We start from the raw sequence: 22,413 nt of genomic DNA on the forward strand, positions 1-22,413 counted from the left end.
TTATTTCTGTAACATAGAGAAGGGCACTGTGGGTAATTTTATTCTTATGTAACAGAGAAAGGCACTGTGGGAAACGTATTTCTGATGTCGTAGAGAAAGACACTGTGGGAAAGGTACTTTTGATGATGTAAATAAAGGAATGGTGGGAAATGTAGTTCTGATGATACTTGGAAAGACACTGTGGGAAATGTAGTTCTGATGACATAGAGAAAGCCATGGTGGGAAATGTTGATCTGATGAAGCAGAGAAAGTCACTGTGCAAAATGTAGTTCTGTCACATAGTGAAAGGCACTATGAAATGTAGTTGTGATGACATAGAGAAGCCACTGTGAGACATGGAGTTCTTATGACATGAACAAAGGCAAGGTGAGAAATGTAGATCTGCTGACATAGAGAAAGGGAATGTGAGAAATATAGTTCTGATCATCTAGCTAACAGCATGGTTCAAAATGTTGATTTGATGAAGCAGAGAAAGGCACTGTGGGAAAGGTTGTTCTGTCCCATTGTGAAAGGCACTTGGGAAATGTAGTTATGATTATGTAGAGAAAAGAACAGTGGGAAATGGAGTTCTGATGCAATGAAGAAAGAAACAGTGGTTAATGAAGTTCTAATGATGTAGAGACAGGCACTTTAGGAAAAGGATTTTGAGGACGTAGAGAAAGACCACTGTGGGAAATGTATTTCTGTGAAATAGAGAAAGGCACCTTCAGAAATGTAGATCTGATGTCATAGAGAAAGGGACTGTGGGAAATGAAGTTCTGATGACGTAGAGAAAGGCATTGTGGGAAACAAACTTCAGAAGATGCAGTGTAAGACACTGTGGGAAATGTAGTTATGATGAAAAGGAAAGTCACTGTGGGCAATTAGTTCTGACAACACCAAGAAAGGAACTATGGAATTGTACTTATAATGAAGCAGAGAAAGGCACTGTGGGAAGTGTAGTTATGGTGAAATAGAGAAAGGAATTGTGGGAAATATAGAACTGATGATGTAGATAAAGGAACTGTGAGAAATGTAGTACTAAAGACTTAGAAAAAATAACTATGGGAAAAGTAGCTCTGATGATATAGAGAAAGGCACTGTGGAAAATGTATTTGTGATGACACAAAGAGGAACTGTGGTGACATAGTGAAAGTTACTGGGGGAAATGAAGTTCTGATGCAATGAAGAAAGGAACATTGGGAAATGTAGTTCTGATGATGTGGAAAAACGGACTGTGGGAAATGTAGTTCTGATGACATACACCTAGGAACTGTGTAAAATTGTAGTTTAGATGACACCAAGAAAGTAACTGTCGGTAATGTCAATCTGATTAAACAGAGAAAGGCACTGTGGGAAGTGTGTTCTGATGGCATAGAGAAAGAAAGTGTGGGAAATGTAGTTCTAATGAGAGAGAGAAAGGAACTGAGGTAAAGGAAGTTCTAATGACATAGAGAAAGGACCTGTGGAAAATCTAGTTCTGATGATTTAAATAAAGGAACTTGGGATATGTAGTCCTGATGATGTAGAGAAGGGAACTGTGGGTAATGATGTTCTGATGATATAGATACATGCATTGTAGAAAATGTGGTTTTGATTACATGGAAAAGGAACTGTGGGAAATGTAGTTATGGTGACATAGAGAAAGGAAATGTGATAAACTTTTGATGAGGTACAAATAAGAATTGTGGAAATTGTAGTTCAGATGACTCCAAGAAAGGAACTCTTGGTAATGTCATTCTGATGAAACAGAGAAAGGCACTGTGGGAAATCTAGTTCTGATGATGTAAATGAAGGAATTTTGGGATGTGTATTTCTGATGACATAGAGAAAGGAACTGTGGGAAATATAGTACTGATGACATAGAGAAAGGAACTATGAGAAATGTAATGTTGATGACACAGAGAAAGGAACTGTTGATAATGTAGTTATAATGACATAGGGAAAAGAACTATGGTAAATGAAGTTCTGATGAAGTAGAGACATGCACTATAGGAAATGTAGTTCTGATGACAAGAGAATGGTACTGTGGGAAATGAAGTTTTGATGATGTATAAAAAGTCTCTGAGGGAAATGTGGTTCTGATGTCCTACAGAAAGGCGCTGTGGGTAATGTAGTTATGATGACAAGTAGGAAGGCACTGTGGGAAATATAGTTCTGAGGACATAGTGAAAGGCACTGTGGGAAATGTATTTCTGATGTCATAAAGAAAGTCACTGTGGGAAATGTAGTTCTGGTGACATAGAGAAAGGCTCTGTGGATAATGTAGTTCTGATGACATAGAGAAAGGAACTGTGGGAAATGTAGTTCTGATGTTGTAGAAAAAAGCAACTCTGGGAACTATAGTTCTGATGACATAGAGAAATTCATTGTGGGATATTTAGTTCTGAAGAAGTAGTGAAAGCCACTGTGTGTAATGTAGTTCTGCAACAAAGACAAAGACACTGTGGGAAATGTCATTCTGATGAAACAGAGAAAGGCAATGTGGGAAATATGGTACTGATGGTGAAGACAAAGGCACTGAGGGTAATTTAGTTCTGATGTCATAGAGAAAGGAACAGTGGGAAATGTAGTTCTGATGATATAGATAAAGGCAAGGTGAACAATGTATTTCTGATGTGTCAGAGACAGGCACTGTGGGAAATGTTCTGATGATGAAGAGAAAGGCAAAGAGAAAATGTAGATCTGATGTCATAGAGTAAGACTCTGTGGGAAATGTAGTTCTGATTACGTAGAAAAAGTGACTGTAAGAAATGTAGTTCTGATGTCATACTGTAAGGGACTGTGGATAATGTAATTATGAAGATGTAAAGAAAGACACTCTGGGAAATGTAGTTCAGATCACACAGTGAAAGACACTGTGGAAAATGATGTTCTGATGATGTAGAGAAAGGCCCTGTAAGAAATGTGGTTCTCATGTCACAGAGAAAGGCATTGAGGAAAATGCAGTTCTTTTGACTTAGAGAAAGACACAGTGAGAAATGCAGTTCTAGGATGTAGAGAAAGGAACTGTTATAAATATAGTTCTGTTGATGAACACATAGGAACTGTGGGAAATGTAGTTCAGATGACACCAAGAAAGGCATTGTGAGTAATGTCGTTGTGATGAAGGAGAGAAATGCATTGTGGGAAATGTATTGCTGTGAAATAGAAAAAGACACTCTGGGAAATATATTTCTGATGATATAGAGAAAGGAACTTTTGGTAATGTAGTACTGATGTCATAGAGAAAGGCACTGTGGGAAATGTAGTTCTGATGACGCCAAGAAAGGAAATGTGGGAAATGCAATTCTGATGAAACAGAAAAACGCATTTTGAAAAATGTAGTTCTGTGACTTAGAGAAAGGCACTGTGGGCAATTAGTTCTGATGACAAAGAGAAAGTCACTGTGGGAAGTTTAGTTCTGATGACAAAGAGAAAGGCACTGTGGGAAGTATAGTTATAGTGAAGTAGAGAAAGGAATTTTGGGGAATGTAGTACTGATGATGTAGATAAAGGAACTGTGGGAAATGTAGAAAAAAGAACAATGTAAAATGTAGTTCTGATGATATAGAGATAATTGTGATGTCATAGAGAAACGAACTGTGGGAAATGTACTTCTGATGACATACACATAAGAACTCTGGTAAATGTAGTTCAGATGACACTGAGAAAGGCACTGTGGGTAATGTTGCTCTGAGGAAACAGAGAAAAGCACTGTTTAACATTTACTATGTTAATCCTGCCTATCCATCAGCAGGGGATATCTTTCCATTATCTAACATCTTCTTCAATTTCTTTTTTCAGGGACTTAAAGGTCTTGTCATATAGGTCCTTCACATACTTAGTTAGAGTAACCCCTAGGTGTTTTATATCATTTGTGGCTATTGTAAAGAGTGATGTATGTCTGATTTCCTTCTCAGTCTGTTTACTTTACTGCTGAGAATTTTTGTTTTATATAATTCTTGTGTTCCATATGTATATTTTGGATATTTGATATTTATCAGATGAGAATTTTTGTTTTATATTGCTCATTTTGGGGGTTCAGTATGCATGTTTTGAATATTTCAATTTATCAGATGAAAATTTTTGTTTCATGTAAGTTCTTCTGTTCAATATGTGTATTTTTGATATTAGACCTTTGTTACATGAAAACTTTTGTTTTTCTGACTTCTTCTGCTTAATATGTATATTTATAATATTAGACCTTTATAAGATGACAAAGTTTTGTTTTATTTATCTGATTTCTTGTTTTCAAGATATATATTTTTTATATTAGACGTCTATCAGAAGAGAATTTTTGTATTATTTATGTGATTTCTTGTGTTCAATATGAATATTTTGGATATTATACCTCCATCAGGTGAGAATTTTTGTTTTATCTAATTTTATATTTGCAGGTTGATATTTTCGATATTTAATGTTTATCACCAGAGATTTTTTTGTTTTTCTCATTACATTTGTTCAGTGTGTATATTTTTGATTTTAGTCCTTTTTCAGATGAAAACTTTTGTTTTATTTATCTTATTTCTTATTTTCAATATTTATATTTTTGCTATAAGAGAGATATCAGATGAAAATTATATTATTATTCTGATTTCTAATGCTCAATATGTATATTTTCAATATAGAAATTCATTAGGGAAAATACTTGTTTATTTTATGTCTCATATTCATTAAGTATATTTTTGGTATTAGACCAATATCAAGTGAGAATTTTTGTTTTATTTATCTGATTTCTTGTGTTAAATATGTATATTTTTGAACTTAGACCATTAACAGATGAGAAAATTTTTATCTAATTTCATATTTTCAATACAAATATGTTTGATATTTGATATTTATCACATGAGAATTTTTGGTTTTTCTGATTACTTGTGTTCAGTATGTATATTTTGGATGTTAGACCATTATCAGATAAGAATTTTTGAATTTTTTTAAGATCTTGTGTTCCATATGCATATTTTTGGTAATAGAACCTTATTAAATGAGAATTTTTGATTAATTTATCCAATTTCTTGTGTTCAATATATATGTTTTTGGATATTATACCTTTATCAGATGAGAATTCTTTATTTATTTACCAGATTTCTTGACTTCAATATGTATATTTTTGGTATTAGACCTTTACCAGGTGAGAATTTTTGTTTTATTTAATTTCTAGTGTTCAATAAGTATATTTTGAATATTTGACTTATATCAGATGATTTCGTTTTCTTTTTCTGATTTCTTGACTTCAATATGTAAATTTTGGATATGAGACCTTTATCAGGGGAGAATTTTTGTTTTATTTCACTTCTTGTGTTCATGAGTATATATTTTATATTTGACTCTATCTCATTAGGATTTCATTTTCTTTTTTGATTGTTTAAGTTCAATATTTATATATATATTTTTAGCATACCAAAAGCTCTTTATTTCTTTTTTTAAATTTTTTTATTTATATTATTATTAATATTATGTGTTTTAATTTTATACATCAGTCATGGGTTCCCCTGTCCTCCCCCTCCCGCCCCCACCCCCACCTTTCGCCCAGCCCCTCCCCTCCATTCCCATGTCCTCCAGGACCACAACACAACTGGGGATTCATTTAAAACTGGTAGATTCAGTACAGGCAGGTCCTGTCTCCTCCTTCCAGGCTGAGCATGTGTCCCTGTGTAAGCACAAGGTTCCAAACAGCCAGGTCATGCACTAAGGACAGGTCCTGGTCCCACAGACTGGGTGCCTCCCAAACAGGTCAAGCTTTTCAGTTGTCTCACTTATCCAGAGGACCTGATCTAGCTGGGGTCTCCACAGCTGTTGGTTCATAATTCATGTGCTTCCATTCATTTGGCTATTTGTCCCTATGTTATTTGCAATCTTGGATTCAGCAATTCATGCTCTTGCAGTCCCTCCTCTTTCTCGACAGTTGGACACCTGGAGCTCCATCCTGGGACCTGGCTGAGGACCTCTGCATCCACTTCCATCAGTTACTGGATGAGAGTTCCAAGACGACTGTTAGGGTGTTTAGTCATCTGATCACCAGACTAGGTCAGATCAGGCTTTCTCTCAACCATGGCCAGCAGTCTACAGAGGATATATCATTGTGGATTTCTGGGAATCCCTAAAGCACTCTGCCTATTCCTTTTCCCATGTGGTCTTTATTCATGACGGTCTGTTATTCCTCATTCTCCCTTTCTGTTCTTTTACCAGCTGGGATCTCCTGCTCCCCTAAGCTTTCTTTCCCTCAAAACTTGCCCTTCATTACTCCCACTGTCGTCCAGGTTGTTCATGTAGATGTCATCCATTTTCTGTCATTGGGTGATCCCTGTGTCTTTTCTAGGTTCCCATTTTATAGGTAGCCTCCCTAGAGTTGTGTAGCAGTCTAGTCATCTTTGTTTTACATCTAGTATCCTCCTATGAATGAGTACATACCATGTTTGTCCTTCTGAGTCTGGGTTACCTCACTCAGGATGATTTTTTCTAGATCCATCCATTTTCCTGCAAAGCTCAGTGTTTTCTCTGCTGAGTAGCACTCCATTGTGTATATGTATTACATTTTCTTTATCCATTTTTCAGTTGAAGGGCATGTAGGTTGTTTCCAGGTGCTGGCTCTTACAAACAATGCTGATATGAACATAGCTGAGCAAATGCCCTTGTGGTATGATTGAGAATTCCTTAGGTATATGCCCAAGAGTGCTACAGCTGGGTCTTGGGTGAGATGGATTCCCAATTTTCTAAGAAAGCACCATATTGATTTCCGAAGTGGCTGTACAAGTTTGCATTTCCACCAGCAGTGGAGGACAGTTCCCCTTGCTCCACATCCTCTCCAGCATAAGCTGTCTTCTGTGTTTTTGATCTTAGCCACACTGACAGGTGTAAGGTGGTATCTCAGAGTCATTTTGATTTGCATTTCCTGGATAATTAGGGATGTTCAGCAATTCCTTAAGTGTCTTTCACCCATTTGAACTTCCTCTGTGGAGAATTCTCTGTTTAGCTCTATAGCCCATTTCTTAATTGGACTGTTGGGCATTTTGATGTCTAATATCTTGAGTTCATTATATATTCTGGATATCAGCCCTCTGTCAGATGTGGGGTTGGTGAAGACCTTTCCCATTCTGTAGGCTGTCACTTGCTTTGTCTTGTTGACCGTGTCATTGCTCTACAAAAGCTTCTCAGTTTCTACAGGACCCATTTATTGATTGTTCCTCTTAGTGTCTGTGCTACTGGTGTTATATTTAGAAAGTGATCTCCAGTGCCAATGCATTCAAGAGTACTTCCTACTTTCTCTTCTATCAGGTTCAGAGTAACTGGATTTGTGATGAGGTCTTTGATCCACTTGGACTTAAGTTTTGTGCATGGTGACAGATATGGATCTATTTGCAGCCTTCTATACATTGACATCCAGTTATGCCAGCACCATTTGTTGAAGATGCTTTCTTTTTTCCATTGTACATTTTTGGCTTCTTTGTCAAAAATTATATGTTCATAGGTGTGCGGGTGGATGTCAGGGTAATCAAGTCGATTCCATTGGTCCACATGTCCATTTTTCTGCCAGTACCAAGCTGTTTTTATCACTGTAGCTCTATAGTAGAGCTTGAGGTCAGGGATCTTGATGGCTCCAGAGGATGTTTTACTGTACAGGATTCTTTTGGCTATCCTGGGTTTTTTCTTTTTCCATATGAAGTTGAGTATTATCCTTTCCAGATCTGTGAAGAATTATGTTGGTAATTTGATGGGGATTGTGTTGAATCTGTAGATTGCTTTTGGTAAGATCTCCATTTTTACTATGTTAATGCTGCCTATCAATGAGCATGGGAGATGTTTCCATTTTCTGACATCTTCCTCAATTTCTTTTTCAGGGACTTAAAGTTCTTGTCATATAGGTCATTCACATGCTTAGTTAGAGTAACCCCAAATTATTTTATATCATTTGTGGCTATTGTAAGGGTGATGTATCTCTGATTTCCTTCTCAGCCTCTTTGTCTATTGTATATAGGAGGGCTACTGATTTTTTTGAGATGATCTTGTATCGTGCTATGTTGCTGAAGGATTTTATTAGCAGTATCACTTCCTTGGTTGAATTTTTGGGGTCACTCATGTATACTATCATATTATCTGTAAATAGGGAGAGCTTGACTTCTTCCTTTCCAATGTGTATCCACTTAATCTCTTTACGTTTTCTTATAGCTCTGGCTAGAACTTCAAGTATTATATTGAATAAGTATGGGGAGAGGGGACAGCCTTGCCTTGTTCCTGATTTTAGTGGTATTGCTTTGAGTTTCTCCCCATTTAAATTGATGTTGGCTGTTGGCTTGCTATAGATTGCCTTGATTATGTTTATGTATGTTCCCTGTATTCCTGATCGCTCCAAGACCTTTATCATGAAGGGTGTTGGATTTTGTCAAATGCCTTTTCTGCATCTAGTGAGATGATCATGTGGTTTTTTTCTTTGAGTTTGTTTATATGGTGTATTAAATTGACATACTTTCGTATGTTGAACCACCCTTGCATCCCTGGGATGAAGCCTACTTGCTCATGGTGGGTAATTGTTTTGATGTGTTCTTGGAGTCTGTTTGCCAGTATTTTATTGAGTAATTTGCATCAATGTTTATGAGGGAGTTCTATGTGTAGTTGCATCTTTGTTTGGTTTTGGAATAAGGATAATTGTAGCCTCGTAGAAGGAGTTTGGTAATATACCTTCTGCTTCTATTGTGTGGAACAATTTAAAGAGTATTGGTATTAAGTCTTTTTTGAAGATATGGTAGAATTCTACAGTGAAACCTTCTGGTCTAGGGCTTTTTTTTGGTTGGGAGACATTTAATGACTGATTCTATTTACTTAGGTGTTATTGGACTATTTAAATGGTTTATCTGGTCTTGATTTAACTCAGGTATGTGATACCTATCTAGAAAATTATCCATTTCTTTTAGATTTTCCAGTTTTGTGCAGTAGAGTTTTTTGAAGAATGACCTGATGATTCTCTGGATTTCATCATTGTCTGTTGTTATGTCCCCCTTTTCATTTCTGATTTTGTTAATTTGGATGCTCTCTCTCTGTCTTTTGGTTAGTTTGGATAAGGGCTTGTCTATCTTGTTGATCTTCTCAAAGAACCAACTCTTTGTTTCATTAATCCTTTGTATTGTTCTCTTTATTTCTATTTTATTGATTTCAGCTCTCAATTTGATAATTTCCTGGCATCTGTTCCTCCTGTGAGACTGCTTCTTCCTGTTCAAGGGCTTTCAGGTGTGCTGTCAAGTCACTAGTGTGAGATTTCTCCAGCTTCATTATGTGGGCATTCAGTGCTATGAATTTTCCTCTTAGCACTGCTTTCATAGTGTCCCATCAGTTTGGGTATATGGTGTATTCATTTTCATTGATCTCTAGGAAGTCTTTAATTTCTTTCTTTATTTCTTCCTTAACCCATTGGTGATTCAGTTGAGCATTATTCAGTTTCCATGCAATTGTAGGATTTCTGTAGTTTTTTTTTGTTGTTGAAATCTAACTTTAAACCATGGTGGTCTGATAGAACACAGGAGGTTATTCCAATTGTTTTGTATCTGTTGAGATTTGTTTGTGGCCAAGTATGTGGTCGATTTTAGAGAAGGTTCCATGGGGTGCTGAGAAGAAGGTATATTCTTTTTTGTTTGGGTGGAATGTTCTGGAGATATCGATTAAGTCCATTTGTTCCATAACATCAGTTAAGTCCATTATGTCTCTTTTAAGTTTCAATTGGCCGATCTGTCCAGAGGTGAAAGTGGGATGTTGAAGTCTCCCACTATTAATGTGTGGGGGTTTATATGTGATTTAAGCTTTAGTAATGTTTCTTTGACATATGTGGGTGCCCTTTTGTTTGGGGCATAAATGTTCAGAATTGAAACTTCATCTTGGTGGATCTTTCCTGTGATGAGTATGTAATGTCCTTCATCATCTCTTTTGATTGATTTTCGTTTGAAGTCTATTTTGCTGGATATTAGGATGGCTACACCATCTTGCTTCTTAAGACCATTTGATTGGAAAGTCTTTTCCCAGCCTTTTATTCTTAGGAGTTGTCTGCCTTTGAATTTGAGGTGTGTTTCTTGTATGCAGCAGAAAGATGGGTCCTGTTTTCATATCCATTCTGTTAGTCTATGTCTTTTTATAGGTGAGTTAAGTCGACTGATATCAACGATATTAATGACCAGTGATTGTTCATTCCTGTTGTTATTTTTATTTTTTGGTGGTAGTGTGTGTGTACTTCTCTTCTTTGGGGTTTACTTCTGTGGTGTTATCTATTGCCTGTGTTTTCATGGGTGTATCTGCCTTCCTTAGGTTGGAATTTCCCTTCTAATGCTTTCTGTAGGGCTGGGTTTGTGGATAAGTATTGTTTAAATCTGGTTTTGTCTTGGAAGGTCTTGTTCACTCCATCTATGATGATTGAAAGTTTTGTTGGTATATTAGTCTAGGCTGGCATCCATGGTCTCTTTGTGTCTACATTATATCTGTCCAGGCCCTTCTGGCTTTCAAAGTCTCCATCGAGATATTGGGTGTTATTCTGATGGGTTTGCCTTTATAAGTCACTTGGCCTTTTTCCTTTGCTGCCCTCAATATTCTTTCTTTATTCTGTACGTTTAGTTTTTTAATTATTATGTGGCGAGGGGACTTTTTTGGGGTGGTCTAGTCTGTTTGGTGTTCTACAGGTTTCTTGTATCTTCATAGGCATTTCCTTCTTTAAGTTGGGAAAGTTTTCTTCTATGATCTTGTTAAATATATTTTCTGTGCTTTTGAATTGGTATTCTTCTCCTTCCTCTATACCTATTATTCGTAGTTTTGGTCTTTTCATTGAGTCCCAAATTTCTTGGATATTTTGGGTCATGACTTTGTTGGTTTTAGTGTTTTCTTTGACTGATGAATCTATTTCTTCTACCGTATCTTCAACACCAGAGATCCTCTCTTCCATCTCTTGCATTCTGTTGGTTATACTTGCCTTTGAAGTTTCTGTTGGTTTACTCAGATTTTCTATTTCCAACATTCCTTCTGCTAGTGTCTTCTTTAGTTTTTCTATTTCCTTCTTCAGGTCTTGGACTGTCTTTCTTGCTTTTTCATGATTTTATTTCAAGGACTTATTGGTTTTTTCTGCTTTAATTGTCCTTTCCTCTAGTTTTTTTATAGCATTCTTCCCATTTTTTGTTTGTCTGTTCCTCTACTTTACTTTTGATTTATTTTATATAAGGCTCTAGCCTCTTCATGATGTTACTTATAAGGTTGTTTTCTTCTTCTTCTTCTATTCCACGATGTTCAGGTCTAGCTGTTGGAGAAGGGCTAGGTTCTGGTGATGCTGTATTGCTCCTCATTTTGTTGTATGTACTTCTGCCTTGATGTCTGCCCATCTCGTCCTTGGTCTTATCAGTTTATTTGGTCCAGACACAGCTGACAGATTTAGGGAGCCTCTCTTTGGTCCAGATGGAAGCTCTGGGCCTGATGGGAGTGCTGGTCCAGATGAGAGTGCTGGCCAGATAGGAGCTGCGGGCCTAGACTCTGAGTCTCAGGAAGTCCCTGGGGTCTCCTTATTTTGTCCAGATGGGAGCTCCTCTTGTCCAGATGGGAGTTCCTCTGGTCTCTGGTCCAGATGGGAGTTACAGGGCATGATGGAGGCTGGGGGCTGATCTCTGATTCTCAGGAAGTGGCTGGGGTCTTAGGCAGATAGGTGTGGGGGCAGGGTGTGGAGACTGCATGGTCTGCCTACAGTCTTGGAAAATGGGAGCCTTACTCCCAGGCCCGCCAATTAGCCAGAAACTGGGGCCAAGTTGGTCAGGTCCTCCCAGGATGGCCTGTGTCCAGCAGTGGGACCCCCGGGCAGTTGTCTCTTTGGCTATAACCCCAGGCACTCATCTCTGGTCCAGATGGGAGCTGGGGGTTGGTCTCTGAGTCTCAGGAAGTGGCTGGGGTCTTGGGCCAATATTTATATTTTTGTTATTATAACTTTATCAGCTGAGATTTTTGTTTTATTCATATAATTTCATAAGTTTAATGTGTTTGTTTGAGATATTAGATCTTTATTAGAGGAAAAATTTTCATTTTGTTTATCTGATTTTTTTTGTTCAATATGTATGTTTTGGATATTAGAATTTTATCAGATAAGATATTTGCATTATTTAGTTTTGTGTGTTCAATAAGTACATTTTTTATCACGCCTTTATCAAATGAGAATTTTTGTTTTATTTATCTGATTTCTTGTGTTCAATATGTATACTTTGGATATGGGATCTTTTTCAGAGGAGAATGTTTATTAATTTGATTTCTTTTGGTCAAAATATATATGTTGGTTATTAAAGATTTATCAGGTGAGGATTTTTATTGAATTTAATTTGTTGTGTATAATATGCACATTTTTGTATTAAACCTTATCACATTTAAAGTTTTGTTTTTTTATCTTATTTTTGGGGATCAACGTGTATATTATGGATATTGGAATTTATCTGATGAGAATATTTGTATTATGCAATTTCCTATGATCATTATTTATATTTTAAATATTATACCTTTATAGGATGAGAATTTTTGTTTAATTTAATTAATTTTTTAACATGTATATTTTTAATATTAGACCTCTGTCACGTGAGAATTTTGTTTTCATTTTCTGATTTATTGTGTTCACTATGTATATTTTGGACATTAAACCTTAATTTTGTGAGAGTTTTTGTTTTATTTATCTGATTTCTTGTGTTTAATATGTATAGTTTGGATATTAGACTTTTTATCAGATGAAAATTTTGTTTTGTTTAATTTTTTTTGTTCAATATATATATTTTTGATATAATATCTTTATTGGAGGAGAATTTTTGTTTTATTTCTTTGGTTTCTTGGGTTCAATGTGGACATTTTGGATATTAGACCTTTATCTTATGAGAATTTTCATTTCTTCATCTAATTTCTTCTGTTCAATATATATGTTTGTGATATTATTTTTTATCAGATAAGAACTACTTAATTTTATCTGATTTCTTGTGTTCAATATGTATTTTTTGATATTAAAGCTTTATAAGATGAGAATTTTTATTTATTTGTCTTATTTCTTGTGTTCAAAATGTATTTTTTGGATAGTAGACATTAATCAGGTGGGAATTTTTGTTTTATTTATTTAATTATTATCAATACATATATTTTGATATTGGATCTTATTCATATAAAATATTTGTTTAATGTATTTGATTTCATGTATTAAATATGTATCTTTGATATTAGTTTTTTTTCTGGAGAGAATTTTTTAATTTCATTTGCTCAATATGAATATTTTTGATATTAGACATTTATCAGATGAGAATTTTCATATTATTTATCTCATTATGTTCAATATTTCCATTTTCAATATTAGACCATTATCAGATCAAATTTTTTGTTGTATTTATCTGATTTCTTGTGTTCAATATGTATATTTTGGGTATTAGATATACCACTGATAATTTTTGTTTCTTTTCCAATTGATTGTGTTATATATATATATATATATATATATATATATATATATATATATATATATTTGATATTAGACCTGTATCAGATGAGAATTTTTGTTTTGTTTGTCTAATTATGTTCAATATGAATATTTTGGATATTAGACCTTTATCAGATATGAGTTTTTGTTTTATTTATCTAATTACATTAAATATGGACATTTTTTAAGTTTTGGTATAATTTATTTCTTTTTCATTTTTCTTTATTAAGAAATTTTGTACTCTCCACATTCTATCCACAGATCCCTCTTTCTCCCTGCTTCCACCCCCTAGCCCTGCCTCTTCCTATTTCCATGATGTCCTCATCTATCATGGTATCTTCCTCCCTGCCCTACCACTGTTTCAGGTTGACCCTCCAGTTTCCCAATGTTCTCAACCCCAATCCTCTCCCTAAGCCACCCCACACACCCAGTCTGCTCATGTAGATCTATCAGATGTTAATTTTCATTTTATTTATCTAATTTCTTGTGTTGAATATACATATTCTTGATATTAGACCTCTATGAGATGAAAATTTTTGTTTTATTTATCTTGTATTCTGTGTTACTATGTTTGTGTTGCTATTAGACCTTTATCAGGTCAGAATTTTTGTTTAGTTTATCTAATTATGTTCAATATGAGAGTTTTTTGATATTAGACCTTTATCAGGTGAGAATTTTTGTTATGTTTAATTTTTTGTGTTCAATGAGCATATTTTTGGTATTAGGTCTTATTCATATGGGAGTTTTTGTTTTGTTTTTCTGATTTCTTCTGTTCAGTATGCACAATTTGGATATTAGACCTTTAAATGATGAGAATTTTTGTTTTTTATATGATTTCCTGTGTTCAATATGAGTATTTTTATATTAGACATTTTTCAGGTGAGACATTTTGTTTTATTTATCCCATTTCTTGTGTTCATTAAGTATATCCTGAATACTAGTCCTTAATCAGATGAGAATTTCTGTCTTATATATTTGACTTCTTATTTTTAGTATTCTTATTTAAGTTATTAGTTTTTTTATCCTTTGAGAATTTTTGTTTTATTTAATTTATTGTACTCAATATGTATATATTTGATATTAGACCTTTAGCAGATGAGAATTTTTATTTTATTTACCTAATTTCTTTTGTTAAATATACATATTTTTGATAATAGACCTTTATCAGATGAGAATTTTTGTTTATTTAAATGGTATCCTGTTTTTAATATGTATATTTTGGATATTAGACATTTATCAAGTTAGAATTTTTGTTTTATATATTTGTTTTCCTGTGTTCTGTATGCATATTTTTGATATTAGACCTGTATTAGATGAGAGTATTTATATTATTTATCTGATTTCTTTTGTTCAATATGAAAGTTTTTTATATTAGACCTTGATTAGATGAGGAATTTTGTTTTATGTGTTTGCTTTCTTGTTTTCAGTAGGAATATTTTCAATATTAGTTCTTTATCAGGTGAGAATATTTCTTTAAATTTCTTGTGATCAATATGCATATATATGATTTTTACCATATATCAGATGATATCTTTAATTTTATTTATCTATTTTTCTTGTGTTGAATATACATATTTTGGATAATAGACTTTTATCACAGGAGAATTTTTGTTTTGTTTAACTGGTATCCTGTGTTTAATATGTATATTTTAGATAGTAGACATTTATCAGGTCACAATTTTTGTTTTATATAATTGATGTTTTGTGACCAGTATACATATTTTTGATATATGTATGTTATGATATCAAAAGTGTTGTTTTATTTAATTTCTTGTGTTCAATATGTGTATTTTGGCTAATAGACCTTTATCAGCTGAGAACTTTGTTTTGTTTTTTGATTTCTTGTGTTCTATATGAATATTTTGAACAGTAGATATTATCAGGTAAGAATTTTTATTTTATTTATCTAATTATCTTCAGTGTGTTTGTTTTGGGTATTCAAACATTATCAGATCAGAATTTTTGTTTTATGTATCTGATTTCTTGTGTTCAACATGTATATTTTTGATATTGGCCCTCCTGCTGATAATTTTTAGTTTTTTTACTTATTGTATTCAATATGTTTATTTTACTTATTAGACTTTTATTAGATGTGGTTTTTTTTATCTGATTTCTTGTGCTCATTATGTATATATTTGATATTAGATATTTATCCAATGAGAATTTTTCTTTTTCTTAATATGGTATACTCTGCTTAATGTGTATATTTTGTATATTAGACATTTATCAGATGAGAAATTTTGATTTTTTATCCAGTTTCCTGTGTTCCATATGCATGTTTTCGATATTAGACCTTTATCAGATGAGCATTTTTATTTTATTTGTCTGATTTCTTATTTTCAAAAAGTATATTTTGGTTATTTATCCTATATTAGATGAGAAGGTTTGTTTTATATATTTGATTTCTTGTTTTCAGTTTGCATATTATTGATATTAGTTCTTTATCTGGTGAGAATTTTTGGTTTTTTTAATTTCTTGTGTTCTATATGCATATTTGTAATTAAACCTTTATTAGATGAGAATTTTTGTTTTATTTATCTGGTATCTTGTGTGTAATATGTATATTGTGGATATTATATATTTTTAGATGATATTTTTCATTTTATTTATCTAATTATGTTCAATATGTATATTTTGGATATTAGACCTTGATCAGATAATAATTTTCATTTTATATATTTGATTTCTTGTGTTCTGTGTGCATACGTTTGATATTAGTTCCTTCTTAAATGAGAATTTTTTTTTTATTTAATTACTTGTGTTCAGTATGTATATTTTTGATAATAGACGATTTTCAGTTGAGAATTTTCATTTTATTTATCAGGTTTCTTGTGTTCTGTATGTATATTTTGGATATTAGTCTATTATCAGATGAGAATTTTTCTTTCATTTAACTAATTATGTTCCATATATTTGCTTTGGATAATAGACCTAAGTTTGGGTACATGTTTCAAAAATTGAAATGATTGTGTACTCTGCTTCTCAACCAATAAATTCTCAATAGGGAAGGAGTAAAAATAAATTCTTGGAGCACCAAGTCTGTAGTAGTTTTGAGTTCTATCAATATTATATTTCTTCTGGGTTACCTGGGCTGAGGTAAAGATGAACTTAGATCAGTCATCCACACCTTACTACTATTTTTTTAACAACATGTTCACAGGCTTGAATAGAAGGCTTAGCATTGAGAAAACTACCTGTACATACACAGGGACTGACTCTCATTTCCTGCACTCACAAGACAGCTCACAACTGACAGTACCTCTAGTCACAGGGGATCAGACATCATATTCTAGTCACCATTGGTACCTAGGATGAACTTGGTACACTAATTGGCAAAACTTATGTGCTTGAATTAAATGTTATTCTTTTCTAAGATAACAGGCACATGAATAAAGCCTTTCTTACAATATATGATCACATACATATCTGTCTTTTCACCATGTGCATTTCTAGTTTCCTAAGGGGTAAGGCAAATGCACTCAGGGTTATGGAAATACTGACAGATGTGACAAATCTACCTTGCATCATCAGAGCTGTCTCTGGTCATGCAGTCCATTTTCCTAATGTTTGGGATATGTGTTGCAAAAGATTGAAATTTTGACTATGAACTGTACGTAGCATAAAATTATCAGTCAATGGAATTGATAATTACAAACATTTGGTTGTTATGTGAGGTCTTAGGAAAAACTTGCAAAGTTTAGGATGGACCATCACTGGAATGAGTTCAAAGAGAAACAACACATGGCTCTTCTGGATGTAGCTGCTAGGAATCCAACTTGGGTAAACAACGGGACTAGTACTACTGAGCCAATTCTTCAGGTCCTAGACATGTCATTATAATTTTGATGATGAAGATGTCCTACTTCTGTTTATTTCCTGTGACTTGAAGGTGAGGAAAGTGTCCTCTAAATGGTCATCAAAGGATTCAATGTATTTCTATACTACCTCTGTGAAGGGACTCTCTAGATTGGTTTTTTTCTTTCTTTCTTTTTTTTTGGTTTTTAGAGACAGGGTTTCTCTGTGTAGCTTTGTGACTTTCCTGGAACTCACTCCGTAGCCCAGGCCAGCCTCGAACTCACAGGGATCCACCTACCTCTGCCTCCCTAGTGCTGGGATTATAGGCATGTGCCACCACCACCCGGCTTAGATTGTTCTTTATTTTAATTGGTAACACATTTCTCTTGATGTGAGTAAAGATAACAAAAGCTTTTGTTCAAACCAGTCAGAGTCCAGCCAGATTATATTATAAAAAAATTCCATAATTTGAGATATGCTTTTTCTTTTGGAATTTTTTTTGAGACAAGATGTGTCCTAATAGGCTACTTGGAATTCACTATGGGGATCAAGCTGGCCTCAGACTCACAGATATTGGCTCAACATATTCTCCCCAGTGCTAGAAATACATCCATGCTCCTGTAACTCCAGAAACATGGGTTTCTAAGTGACCTACAATGGAATCAGAAAATGAAAGGATAAAACAATATTTAAAAAGAAACCATAATTGTTTTGAAGAACAGAATTATTTCTTGAAATTCTATAATTTAAATGGGCAAATCATTTATATTATCAATAATTGTGTTCTTTTCTTTGCTGGTATTTTCATCCACTTAAAAATGTATGAACTGCATTTGTGTGTCTACACCTGTGCCAGCAGTTATATGTAACACTGAGAGGACAAGTTATATTTGTCTGTTATCTACTTCCCCTATGTGAGGTCTAGTGATGAACCCTATGGAGTCATTTAGTTGCAAAGGACCTCAATGGCACTTATTCAGGTCTAAAAATAATTTATGTATGTGCTGATGTAGAAGTGTGCCTATGCCAAAGCCCAAGTGCATAAATAAAAATAAAAGTAGGAGTGGTATGGATCATCCAGAGATAGAACTCAGGTCTTCAGGCTTAGCAAAAACAAATTTACAGAATGAGGCAGTACTATGTCATTTGATTGTGGTTCTGAGACAATGTTATAAATAAATGCTTAGTCCTCATAATCAATTTTGAAAAATATGTGGTTGTATAAATATTTTAATATGCAAAGAAAATTTATTATTCAATTGTCCTTTGTCCTTGTAATCTTCTATAAAATTAAGTTTACAATCTGAAAATAAGACAACAATTTCATGTTGTAGTGTTTTTACAAATCTTATTTGAGCTTCAGTGAGAAGGATTATTGGAAAATTCTTTGGTGTGCAAACCTGTAATCCAGACAATGATCAACTTATTAGGAAGACCACAAAGCTATCTTCTGGTTTCCAAATATCTGCCATGACCCTACAACCCATAATCATATCACATGCCATATAAATGTTTCTTACAAGAGAAATCTTAGTGATATTACGTTACTTGGCATCTCTGGATAATTCTCTTGGAAGGAAGTACTTGAAATGATAAATGGTTAACTCATGTGGATGGGACAGTCCTGGAACATCAAATTATATAAATATACATATATAACAAATCAAGCTATGGTATAAGGTGCATGGTGGATTGCTGTTTATCCTACTTTATTACATCTTTATCAGATAAATGAAAATACACATATGAATATACTCATGAGGTATTTAATGTTTCTTATATTCTCTTCCATTAAGGATTTTAACATTAACATTGTTAAATTTTTTTGAAAAAAAAACATACAAAATGGGAGTACTTCATCTGCCTTTGGACTTGTAATCAGGAGGAGGATACATGAGCATCATGAGTTCAAATATATCCCTGAATCATTGCTGATATCCAAGCCAAACAGAATCACAAGCACATATCTCAAGGGAATTTGTGAAAATATGAAAAAACAAAGCCAGCAACAAAAAACCAACACCATTATACAGACAACCTTACTTGAAAAGTATGATCACACACTGCCTGATATTTAAGTAAACAGTGGACCACTTAGAATATAGACATACCATTCTATACATTACAGCAAAAAAAATACCTATCACAAGGAAAAGTACAATAGAAAATGAACAAAAGGCATAGGAGAAATATAAAGGCACAGAATAAACATCACTAAATGTTTTTTGTCACACATATAGCACACTTTAGTATCAACTTCAAAAGTTTCAAGATAGAAATCACAATGCAGTGATCTCTACCATTAATCCTAAGTGAACATGGTAAGTAATTTACTTCCATCAAGTGTGTGATGAAAAATAAATGAAACATGATTTCTTTTTCTTGAAACTGAAGACAACTGTGATATCTAAAGTCTTTATCAAATTGTTTTCTCAAATAGGGTTTTTTCTCTTGTATGAGTTTGACCTCATTTCCAAACTTCAAATTGATATAAATAGACTTTAAAAAGTTTACAACACTAAAGATATGACTGTGCAGTTAAGAAATTTTCATTCCCAGGACCAAGGTCTGATTTTTGACAACTTCCTGTGATACATCTCCAAGATCCAATGGTCTAACATTTTCAGTAACCTGATTGAATGATCACTAACCCACACAAACACAGAGACATCACATAATAACAGGTATAACAACTGTTTCTAGAACCAATTTTACATGAAGGTTTTTCTTCTTTTAAGCATTAGTTACTGTAGCAGGTGTTGAGGCTTCTAACTGCTTTCACATTTTTTCTTCATCATGAATTGATTCATGTATCAGATAGCTAGCATGTAGGCTTGAAGCCAGGGAAATCAATCCTTCTAAGTTGGTGGTATCATTTGGGAATTTTTAGGAAATGCTGCACTGGTGAAGGCTTTAAGAAATTACATTCACACACAATTTCCAGATCCAATTTTCTTCTTCAGGCTGCAGTTTAAGGATGTGAGTTCATAGCCTGTTTTAGCTGCCATGTCTGACACTTATTACCATACATGTTCATGCTGATACTGTATGCCTCTGGAACCAAGGGTCAAAGTTGATTTGGACATTATGTCACAACAGAGAAGGAATACAAATACATAAATTATTATACCTGAATTAGTTATTTAATGCAATTTAAGAGAAGTAAAAAATCTAAAACAGTTACATTACTATTTAAATTAGTAGTGTAAGTTCCAAAACCACACAGAGAAATCTTGTCTCTTAAAATCAAAAATATAAAAAAGTGCAAGAGTTTACAGTTCTGAAGGGAAAGATGCGCCAACTGTCAAAAGTCAACTTTTCCCTAGTGCTATGAAGGGAAGATATCCTGGATCCCTACTGATGTGAGGGAAAAGGTAACCTGAATATTCAGAAGTCAGGCTATCCCTGATGCTGTGCTTCAGTGTGAAATGATCTCCCTGCAAAAGGTATTAATCCAGGTCCTCACCAAAAGGGTGCCTTTACACTTGCACTCTGGTCCACACTGCTTAGAGCATTTCCCAAGAGACATGTCCATTGCTGCTCTTCTCCACTTCCCTGAAGGAGTTTCTCAGCATAGCTGTCCATTCATTTTCTATTTTGCTCTAATAGAGTTTCTAACAAAGATGTGCATTTCTTCTCAGCTAGAGCTCAAATTCTTACTTCTATACTTCATGCAAGCAAGGGGTGAAATGCTGCAAAAATGCAGCAGTCTTTGGTGAAAAGTTCTTATTTCTGCTCTGATCTTTTAAGGGAGTTTGTCAGCAGAGGGGTCTGTTGCTTCTCTTATCCAATCCTATAATCAGATTCTCATCTACTCCAGTAAAAAGTCTTTAACCAAAATACATTCAAGATATATATTTGGTAAGGAGGAATCTAGGAGAGATCCAGAATCTTCCAGGCAGTTGGCAAATGAACAGACATAGGGCTTGAAAAAGCTGAAATATTGGGTGGATTTCATGCTCAAGAATTGGTTGTTTTCAGGCTCAGGGAATGTCTGGATTTGTGCTTAGTTTGTCATGGCTCTGGTTTCAGGTCCAAAATGTGTTTGTTCTTTTTTACTGGTCCCTTTTAAAATTTTGATTCTGGTTTCAGGATCAGGGTTTTCCTATAACTGGTTCTGGATTCATGAACAAAGTGTGTTTCTTTCACTCTGGTTTCAGTGTCCGGATGTTTTTCACTCTGATTTCAGGGACAAAGGGGGTGTCTTTCACTGGCCCTATTTTCAGGGGGAGTGTTTGTTTATGTGGCTGCCTCATTTACCCTATACAAAAGGCTTCATAAATATGTTTTTCCATGAATGTGTTGCTGTAACAATATAAAAGCAGACACCATAATGCTTGAAAATTTTTGACACTGTCAAATTCTTTTCTATTGAACACATACTTTTCTGTAACTGATCATAAGTGTGTTGGCTAAAGATCTTACCAAACACTTTGTAAGCAGATGGCCACTGTAAATTTTTCATATAGTCAAGGACTATTGCAATATAAGGAAAGGCTTTAATAGACTAATTCCACACAAAAAGTATTATTCCTGTATAATGTGCAAAACGTACCACATTGACTATGCCTGTGGGGTTTTTCTGCAGTATGACTTTTTCTCAAGATTTTTAAGATACATACAGAGGCTTTACCATAGGGCTTCCCTCCAGTATGTTTTCTTTTATGCATTTGAAAAATTTTGAGACATGCAAAGGCCTTACCACATTTATTACATCCATAGGGTTTCTCCCCAGTGTGTTCTTTTATGTATTTGAAGACTACTAAGTTGTGCAAAGGCTGTACCACAATGATTGCATGCATAGGGTTTCTCTCCAGTATGTGTTTTTATGCCTTTGAAGAATACTCTGAAGAGCAAAGGCTCTACCACAGTGATTGGATTAATAAGTTTCTCTCCAGTATGTGTTCTATCATGCATATGACAACTATTGTGATTTGCAAAGTCTTTACCACATTCATTACATTCACAGTGTTTCTCTCAAGTATGTCTTCATTTTACATTTGGAGACAGTTGAGTTGTGCAGAGGCTCTACCATACTGATTACATTCACATGGTTTCCCTCCATTATGTGTTATTTTATGTATTTGAAGATTGTAATGACATACAAAGGCTATACCACACTAATAACATTAATAGGGTTTTCTCTAGTATGTGTTGTTTTATGCCTTTGAAGAGTACTGTTGTGTGCAAAGGCTTTACCACACTGA

Source organism: Onychomys torridus, unplaced genomic scaffold, assembly GCF_903995425.1.
Source record: "Onychomys torridus unplaced genomic scaffold, mOncTor1.1, whole genome shotgun sequence".
In the NCBI taxonomy this organism is placed as follows: Eukaryota; Metazoa; Chordata; class Mammalia; order Rodentia; family Cricetidae; genus Onychomys; species Onychomys torridus.